Genomic DNA, 10,300 nt, shown 5'->3' with positions numbered 1-10,300 from the left:
GAGGGGGGAGAGAGAAAAGAAAGAAGGAGGGGGGGGGAGAGAGGAAGAGGGGAAGGAGGGGGGGGGAGGGAGGGGGGAGAGAGGGGGGGGAGAGAGAGAGAGAGAGAGAGAGGAGACGAGAGAGGGAGAGGGAGAGAGAGAAACGGGGGGGGGGGGTAAGAAAAAAAAACAGCATGCTTTGATTTGATTTGTATTCAGACACCATCAGTTCTTTCTCTGGAAGTGGAGTGGAGAGGATTTTTCATCATAGGTCATTTAGAATTTCCTTGGATCATTGTATTGATCAAAATGGCTAAATCATTCTTAGTTGATCATCATATAATATTGTTGTTACTATGTACAATGTTCTCCTCCTTTTGCTCATTTCACTTTGCTTTTAAACAAAACTATGCAACTGAAAACTTTGTGTTTTATAAACTTTCCAAGGTCTTTGCTGCAGACTTTACCTAGAAAGCATAAATCTTTTATTTCCTTTCATCTCGGTGAGGAGCTGGGATCTTCTTGAAGGTCAATAGAGTGACAAATCCTTCAGAGAGAATAACAGTGATGCCCAATTCAATTGCCCTCTTGCTCCTTTCTCATTCAGTTTTAGGAAGGAATGTATGGATTTTGTGCTGTGGAGTTCTTCATAGCTGGTACTTCCTAAACTAACAGCAACTGGGATCAGGGAGATATACCCTTGGGATCTTTGACCTCATTCCTAACCATAGGCCTGGCATCTCTCTTCCTGCTACTCGCTTTAAAGTTAAACATGTGAACACTTTTTTTTTAATCCCAAAGATGCCTTTTAATTGATTCCCTGAATATTTTAAGGTCTATTAATTCCATTGATGTTGCAAACACTGCAATTCATTCCAGCTGCTATTCTAATCATATTCATTAACAGGCTTATTTTTACCTGCCAGCTAATATTTTACATTACATCAATAAATCTTCAGCTTTCTCCCCAAACTGTGTGCAAAAATAAAATGAATTGCCCAACCTTCTGATTTTTCCACAGGGGTTGGGTTAGCCTACAGCTCTCCTTCTAAGGAGGTTTAATCAGGCATGAATGTAAAGGTGATAAAGTAAAGAATAGTTATGTCACTCATTTGTCACATTACAAATACATCACTAGAGTGTTACGAATACCTCAATGTTTCTGTTTGCACCTGTGCTCACATAGTCTGAGCTCTGTACTTTTGTATACAAAGCATGCAAAGGGGTCTTAATAGGTATGTGGCTGTAGATATGGACACAGGTAGCTATATTTCAATCCTTTAATAAGTTCCCTTTTAGGTATGAACCATAGGAGATGTGCATGCTCTTAGTCTCATTTTTTCAGTCTTCCTGAGGGTTTTGAATTGACCCATCCAAATCGTCAACCAACCTCAGATGTGGCCAACACATTCAGTGACAAGATATTTGGCCTATATAAGGACCAAAGTGTACAAAGCAGATGAAAACAACAGATCAAAGCTCACTGGCCTACACAGGGATCAGACTCATGACTTCCACCTCTTCGGCCTGGGGCAACCCCAACCACAGCACTGGGAGAAGGCTTATGTGTGCCCTAGGCAAAGTATAAAATTTGTCCTTTATGTGTATGTGACAGTCCATCAGAGGCTTAAAGCTCCTGCTATAACCCATGTGACTTATCACAGAATAAACATCTACAATCCTTGGAAAGCAGAATTTTTGTGGCTTTTAAATTGCATGCATATGTGAAAAGCAATATTTGGAAGCGCTGTCTGTTGCATCCCCATATGCATAAGTGACTGGCTGCCTTACCTTACCCATTCCTAATCCCAGCACATACTTTCTATTTCTTTGTGTCCCCTACAGAGACACATAACTAAGTGATTTATATACCTGGAAGAAGGAGAGAGGGACATTAGTAGAGAAGGCAGAAATGGGAACCTAGAGGTATGACCAAGGAGGAAATGTTGTACAGTTGTTTCAGTCACATCCAACTCTTCATGACCCCATCTAGGGTTTTCTTAGCAAAGATACTAAAGTGTTTTGCCATGTCCTTCTCTAGTTCATTTAACAGATGAGGAAACTAAAACAGAGTTAAGTGACTCGCCTAGGGTCACACAGCCAGTGTCTGAGGCCAGATTTTAACTCAGGAATATGAATCTTCCTGACTCCAGGAATATGCCAATGGAAGATTTTTATCTTGGTGAAGGGGGAGAAAAATTTACCCAAAGACAAGCTCATCATCACCAAATGAGGACTAGGCTAAAAAAGAGAAGAAAAATTCTGGGACAATGGTGTCTACACCCTCCAAATTTCCCTCTGTGTGACAAAAGTCCCATGGCCTCACCCTGGTAATCTACCTCCGTAATACCTTGCTCAAAATAAGCATTAAATAAATATTTGTTGACATGGTTAGTGGTGAACAGTCTCCCTTGAGATAATATAACCACCTTCAATTTCTAGATGCCAGGAGGGAAGGTAGGAATGAATCTGAAGGGAAAAAAATATGAGAAGGGGCTCTATAGTCCTAAAAATGTACCTAATAAGAAATACTGAAATGGGTATCAGGGCATGTGTACCCTAGGTGGCAAAGTGGATAGAGCCTGGGCCTGGAGTCAAGAAGTCCTAAGTTCAAAACTGGCCTCAGACACTGCCTAGCTATGTGACCCTGGGCAAGTTACTTAACCTATTTGCCTCAGTTCCCTCATCTGTAAAATGAGCTATACAAGAAAATGGTGAACTACACCAAGTATCTTTGCCAAGAAAATCCTAAATGTGGTCACGAAGAATCTGAAACGACTGAACGACAATCCTATGCCTTGCTTTTCTACCAGATAACTCTGGATCTCAGTTCTCTCGTTTCTAAAATTAAGGGCTTGGAGTAAAAGCAAATGGTCAATAGATTTGTGATATATACATAAAGCTTCTTGGAAGGGGGTAGCAGGGGTGATTAACTTGTGCTAAAGTTCTTCATTGAAAGCTGAAATAGCAACTAACTCTGATCACTAAAGTCTTTTAAGGCTCTCAAATTCTAAAGATCTGAATCAGACCTCCAAATAGTCTTCATTCAGCTGTGTCTGTAGAGTTCCTCAACAAACCTACAGATTTGTTGGCTTTATCCTTGGTGTAGTTTTTGTTTAAAAAAAAACTTCTAAAATCAAATTTAAGAGGAAAAAATTATACTTCCTTCTGGACCCAGTGTGCCTGGAAAGACTGAGTGTACAAATCATTTGCACCTGTACTTCTTCCATGCCATCCTAAGCTAATTTTAAAAAGGCTCTGAAAGCTTGCCAACAGCACATGTGCACTGAAGATAAAATGTAATAGCAATTAATCCAATCATCTCTGATTTAACGTTAATTTAACCCAGTGGATTATGCCTTGTTTTGTGTGCAACTGTGTTGATCCTGCTATGTTTCAGAGAGCCCCCAAAATCAATCAAGTTACAATCCTTAATTGCAGTCAAAATGGGCAACTCAACTCAGCAGGGACCTTCTCCAGAGGAGCTATTGGTCCCAGGGAAGAAAGGCAAGTCTAAGGAAGTGGTATCTTTAATAACTTGCCATTCAAATAGCAGCTGCTGGTGTAGGGATTAGCTGTGAGGTATTGCCCAGTTGGTCTATCCAGTTGAAGAGAAGTTCTACCCAGAGGGAACTGGACAGGGACATTCTGAGAATGCCAGTGGTTCTATTATTGAGGTTTCTAGCAGGAAAACACTAGGAGACAGGTTAGCTTGGCTTGGCTTGCTTTTGGATGTACAGTCATCCCTTCCCTATTGAGGTTTCAATACAATGCAGGTCAGCATAAGAAATTAAATGGAAATTTTTTGGAAGTTTTGTAAAAGCTTCAGATGACACATCAAAACCAGCAGGCCACACAAAAAAAGTTTAGGAACTCAGAAATTATATGTGTGTGTGTATTCATGTGTGTGTAATCATTATGTGCATAGTATTGTGTAATATCAACCTAAATTTTATAATAAGATACTATAACTACCCCATAAAAGAAAAAGAAAAAAAATCAGACTTCTCTGGTGTGAAAGGAGAACCAAAAATTTTATGTAGATTTTCCAGATTGTGACCCTAACCCACACAACGCTAAAGGGAAAACTGTAAATTTATTATATTATGTTATACTATAAATATATTATATTTGTATACCTTATTCCCCAGAACAGGAATTCAGCTGTCATAATTATATATGTGTGTGTGTGTGTGCACGCATGTATATGAATGTATGTGTGTATTATAGCTATGATAGTAAAGAAGCAAACCACCCTCATGTAAGTCATTGTAGGACTGTGGAAAGGATAGAGGATTTGGACCAGAGGAGTATGTAGGTTTAAATCCTGACTGGCATTTACTGATTGTTTAACCCTGAGCAAGTCCCCCCTTGAGACTCAGGCCCCTCTTCTGTAAAATCAGGGGACTGGCTGCAGTGACTTCTAAGGTCCCTTGTAGCCCTAAGTCTATGCACTGTATGTAACGGAAGATACCACTCCCACTCCTCAGTCTGATTTATCTGTGTTTGGGTGCCAGTCTCCTTCAGTTGGAGCTGAAAGCAAATGGTCAATAGATTTGTGATAGCATATACATAAGGCTTCTTGGAAGGGGGTAGCAGGGGTGATTAACTTGTGCTAAAGTTCTTCTTTGAAAGCTGAAATAGCAACTAACATTTATATAGCCCTTAATTTTTAAGCATATCACACACACAAACACACATATATCCTGATGTGAACCCCACAATAGCCCTAGAGAGAGGTATCTAGAGGTGTCATCTCTATTTCTTTTTTCATTTAATTTTCTTTTTAATTTATGGAATAAAAAAAGTATTTCCATATCATAGTACAATAAAAAAATGATTGTATATGAAACTGCAAATCTACTATGCATAACTTGCTATTTCTTTCAAATATATAACAAAGTTGTGTAGATTTCTTTTTTTCTTTTTATTTCTTCCTTCCTCCCTCCCTCCCTAGAGATGGCTACCATTAGATATCAATGGGCATATATGTGTAAAATTATTCTATACATACTTCTATTTATCAGTTGTCTCTGGATAGATAGCATCTTTCTTCACATGTCCTTTATAGCTAAGTTGGGTGTTTATAATAGACAAAGTAATTTGTTTGTTCGAAGTTGTTCTTAAAACAATATTGCTAATTACTGGATACAATGTTCTCTGGGTTCTGCTTATTTCACTTTTCATTATTTCATGCAAGTCTTTCCATGTTTTTCTAAGATCCCTGAGCTCATCATTTCTTACAGCACAGTAGTATTCCATCATAATCATATATCACAATGAACAAGTTGTGTTCAACAAGGAATGTTGAACAAGACATTCCTACAATTTCCAGTTCTATCTCCATTTCATAAATGAGGACACTGAGAATATGAGAGGTTAAACAACTTGACAGGGATTGTGAAACTCTAAGTGTCAGAGGTAGGATTTGAACCCTGGTATTCTTGATTCCAAATTTAGCACTCTATCTGTAGCTCCCTGCACTGTCTCAGAAGGGGGACTGATCCCAAAGATAGCCACAGACTTCCTATTATCATTAAACCTTAGTTAAGGATTGGTTAATAGACTCTTCACATAAAGTGTCACCACCATGTTCTCTTTCATCATTTTTCTCTCCTCCCCCTTTTTTGCAGCTGAGAATAATTAACTGTTCTTTTGTGAGTGTCATTTGTTCTCAAGGAATTAAATGCCACCTTATTCCCCAGAACAAGAATTCAACTGTCATAATTATAGCTTCATTTCTGAAGCAAAAAAATCATAATTTATTACAGATTGTTCAGCATGCAAGATAGGTTTAAATGTCTTTGGAAGTAAATTGTGGCATGTCAGGAAAGGGGTTTTGCCACTATTGTAATTGATTTATAATTTTACATTTAAAATGAACGGCATTAATCCATTGTGCATATATTACATAATTCTGTGGCTATGCCCCTTTGAGAATTATATATTCAGCTCTGGTTAGTATACAGCAATGATAATTGCAACAGTGATGAGAATGATGAGAATAATGGAGTCATTTAAAAGATTAAAAAGTAAGCAACAAAATGAGTATTGGCATTAAAAAAAAAGATGGGAGGTGAGCATAGAAGCTGCTCCTCAGTGACACCAAATAAAACTAGAGCTAAGATGGAATTTCTGTGAGTCGTATTAACTTCCACTACTGAAAATAGGGAGACCCCAAGGCTTCCAGGGGTTCAAGCAGAATCCACCAGAGCGAAGAACATGCAGGCTCAGGGCTTCAATTGGAAGGGATAGTGGAATTTTCCATGCAATCTATCAGAAAGCATAGAAAATGGTTCCATTTTGAAAAGGCATTTACCATGTCAAAACTTGGTACTATAGCACTATTAGGAAACTGTACTTTTAAAAATAACATAGCTAATATATCTATAGTATTTTAATGTTTATGAACACTTAAAACATATTATCCCACTTGATCTTCTCAACAGGATTGTAAGAGACATTATCATTATTCCCAGGAAGTCAAGGCTGAGAGTAATTAACTAGCTTGCCTGCAGTTAGTCATGTAGTAAGTTCTGGAGTTAGATTAGAACCCATGCCCTGTCTGATTCTAAGTCTAGAATTCTATCTGCTATACCTTCTAGCTGCCTTGATGACTTTATCTGAGGGAAGGGGAGTGGAGAGTTTTCTTTCCATTAAAGCAGAACACAACCCTCAAACCTTTCCCTTTATTCCATCAGCATACCTTTGTACTAATAGAATAATAATAATAAAACAATAATGATAGTGATAATAATAACTAACTTTTATATAATACTTACTATATGCCAGGCACTGTGCTAAGAGCTTTGTAATTATTGTCTCACTTGATCCTCATGGCAACCCTGGGAGGTAGGTGCTATTATTACCCCCATTTTACAGATGAGGAAACTGAGGCAGAGGTTAAGTCATTTGCTCAGGATCACACAGTGTCTGAGGCTGAATTTTAACTTAGGTCTTCCTGACTCTCAAGACTTCTTGATGCCTTCCAAATGCCTTCTTCAGCTAAAGGACTTTCCCAGTCCTTCCATTTCAGAGGGTCTTCCTCTCTAAGGTTATCTTCCACATACTCTGTGTGTATGTGTAATTTGTCTCCCCATTAGAATGTAAGGTCCTTGAGGGCAGGCACGGGTTTTTTTTTCCTTTTTCTTTGTAGTACCTGATAGATAAAAAAAAAACTTTTAATCGATTCTGGATGAATGATTTATTGATTAATTGGAAGTCACAGACATTTATTAGCAGCAATAGAACATTACTAGGAACTAAGCAAGACTGAGACTGTCCCAGTGTACCACTTTTAAAGATGTCAATTTTGGCCATGTGGTCAATCCAAAGAGGTTACTCCCACTCATGTGATAAGATAAAAATGAAGCGTTCCTCCACCTTAGGGGTATGCTCTGAGACCCCCTTACATAGTCAAAGGTAACATAGATTGATATCTTTGTAAAAGCCACTAGCTCCTTTATCTTCCTAGGTATAAAATTACTCAGTCATTACCATTAGTAAACCATCTAGAACCCACCTATATCTCAGGTAGAGGTAATTCCCATTATCGGTGTGTAAGGATGAGGTTGTACCCCATCCAAATTAATGTAATCATAGAAGACTATTAATCTGAGAAGACTGTAGGGCTTTGGTCATTGGATAAAACAGAGAGGATACTTCTCAGGAGATAGTTCTGTGATTAGATAAGATAAAGTTGTGAGAAATATACTTAGTCTAGAAACAAATAATATTCCTTGGAAAGCCAGGAAGGTTTTCATTACCTTTATTTTACATTTATTCTTCCTGAATAAATAGGTAGAGTCTTTCAAAGGACTACAGAGATTTAGACAAATGTGAGTGTTTTTATGCTCCTTCCATTAAAATTCCATGCCTTCTACTCCATTGGCTAGATGTAACCTTCCAAACTGCCCACTTCATACTTCCCTGCACACAAAACATCCCTTTTCCTAGACTGCCCCTTTGCATGTTATTCCTTGACATATTCTCTCCTCCCAAACATTGGCTAACATGGGTTGCATGTTTGGATAATGAGGCTTTAATTCTATGCAGGGTGTGTCAGTCAACATGCATGAGGCATGTTAATAAAAAGTTGATGACCATCCCTTGACTTTGGCCAGTTTGGACCAGTTCCAGCCAAGGCCCTTTCAAGACGAACTTACAGATTTCTTCCAGTTATAGGACTGAATAGAGTCACTCTGCCCTTCCTCCTCTCACCCTGATTTACACCTTCCTGCATGAACTGTGTAACATCTATCTTTCAGCATCCACTATTCCTATAGAATCTGTGGAAACCAAACTTTTAGCATCTCTCACAAAGTCACATCTCTTGGACTTTTTAGATAAAATTAGCAAGCCAGTTCAGAATCATCCAGTTAATTGGTAAATCAGGCTCATGATATAAGATCAACATAATCTGTGTTGTATTATGGGCAGTTAGGTGGTGCAGTGGAAGTCAGGAAGACTCATCTTCCTGAATTCAAATCGGGTCTCAGACACTTGCTAGCTGTGTCACCCTGGACAAGTCACATAATCCTGTTTGCCTTAGTATCCTCATTTATAAAAAATGAGCTGAAGAAGGAAATGGCAAAGTACTGCAGTATTTTTGCCAAGAAAACCCCAAGTGGGGTCAGGAAGAGTCAGACATGCCTGAAATGACTGAACAACAAATGTAGTATATATTTATTTTGATAAATATTTCCTAATTCTATTATTTTTTTTTTTGCATTTTGGAGGGCAATTGGGGTTAAGTGACTTGCCCAAGGTCACATAGCTAGTAAGTGTTAAGTGTCTGAGGCCAGATTTGACTCCAGGGCCAGTGCTCTGTTCACTATGCCACCTAACTGCCCCTCCTAATTCTATTTTAATCTGGTTCAGATCACACTGGGAAGTTATGCTGCTTGTTGACTGCACTGCTTGTAAGTTTCAAACTTCTGCAGTACCTGATTTCTCCCCTATTAGAACCCGAGCTCCTGGAGGTTAGGGACTTTCTCTGTCAGCATTTGGAATAGTGTGTGGAACATTGTCAGTACTTCATAAATGCATGTTGACTGACTGACTTTAGTAGAGAATACTATGATGTGCCCTGCTCCATTTAATGCATGGGAGCCCTTTGATGGTTAACATTTCCCTTCTACCCCAGCAGTTCATTTCTGGCACTTGGATTTAGATGTATTCACTGAGGAAAGAAACCCCATGGGTAAAGGGTAACCAAGTTACATGAACCTTCTGCTCTTCATAAAAAAGCATGGCAAATCCAGAAACCCAACCCTCTCCAGCCATAGGATTGCCCCTCTTCGATATACACACCCAGTTAACAGAGAAGTGGGAAGGAAGAGAAGCCAAAAGGTTTGAAGAGCTGTCCGGAATTTGGTCTAAAAGAAGTAAGGACTCCCCTCTCCCAGGCAAGGAAAAGGACCTATTCTCCCCAGGAAAGAACAATGGCAATGGTTTGTGATGAAGTCAGCTCTTTCCCCCTCAGGTCACTGCCAGGGTTGCCTGGGGGTCCAATTAACTTCAGCTAGTGGAGTGAAAGGTTGACTTCCACCCTGGCTCCCAGCCAATGCCAGTGGTTTGCATATAGCAATCCTAGAGACTCAGCCCAGGATTCTTCTGTGAAGGCTAAGGCTGCCTAAATTCTTACTGCTGTTTACACGGGAAGAGAGAGCAGAATACAAAGCCTTTAACATGGCATCATGAGGCATTGAGAAATGAACTCACAATTGGCTTAATTTAAAATGGACTAGCTTTTCTGAACTTAAAATGAAAGTATTCATCTTAAATGAGCTGTGATTTTATTTATAGTTAAACAAGAGAAAATGTGTTTCTGCTTAAAACATGAATTTATTACATGATTTTCATAATGTATATTTTGTCATTTTTTTTTCTAAATGTTTTTCTCCTGACCTGGTAAATGATTGCTTTGGAGTTTGTGACTTACTATTTATTTGGTAAATTGTTGCAGTGTGTCTAGGATTTATTATGCAAATTTTAGATCCATTTTTGAAACTCATTTCCGAGACATGTGGTCTCTAATAAGGAATGAAAAAAGGAGGCATTAAAAAAACTAATTTTTCTTGAGTGGTGAATAATAATAACAATAATAATTTACATTATATGAGACTATTAGTTTCATACTCTCATTACCCCTCACAACAGTCCTGTGAAGTATGTGGTACCAAGTATCACAGTTGCTGTTGTGTTTGGCCTTCATCTTTGAAGAGGACCATGACATCAGGAAAATGATGACATAACTTGCAGTTGACTGCTTTGAGTGAGGGAGGGCTGGGCAAAGTCGCCAGCCTCACTTTCTTCCCCA

General features: G+C 38.7%; 1 long non-coding RNA gene across 2 annotated transcripts in view; it reads right to left on the bottom strand.

The window, feature by feature from the left end:
- The window catches only part of LOC138160122 (uncharacterized), a 380,488-nt gene that overhangs the window by 47,557 nt on the left and 322,631 nt on the right, over positions 1 to 10,300 (bottom strand). The window contains exon 7 of one of the 2 annotated variants that reach the window (XR_011168078.1): positions 4,500 to 7,138. The exons of the other annotated variant lie outside the window; for it this stretch is intronic. This is a non-coding gene — a long non-coding RNA (uncharacterized lncRNA). Of the gene's footprint in view, positions 1 to 4,499; positions 7,139 to 10,300 lie in introns of those variants that run through there. 2 annotated transcript variants of the gene reach the window in all.

Source organism: Petaurus breviceps, unplaced genomic scaffold (genome assembly GCF_028583685.1).
Source record: "Petaurus breviceps papuanus isolate PSGF00001 unplaced genomic scaffold, PetGlider_PUasm1.0 179, whole genome shotgun sequence".
NCBI lineage: Eukaryota > Metazoa > Chordata > Mammalia > Diprotodontia > Petauridae > Petaurus > Petaurus breviceps.
The sequence above is the reverse complement of the archived record's forward strand: the minus strand, read 5'-3'. Positions and strand labels throughout refer to the sequence as shown.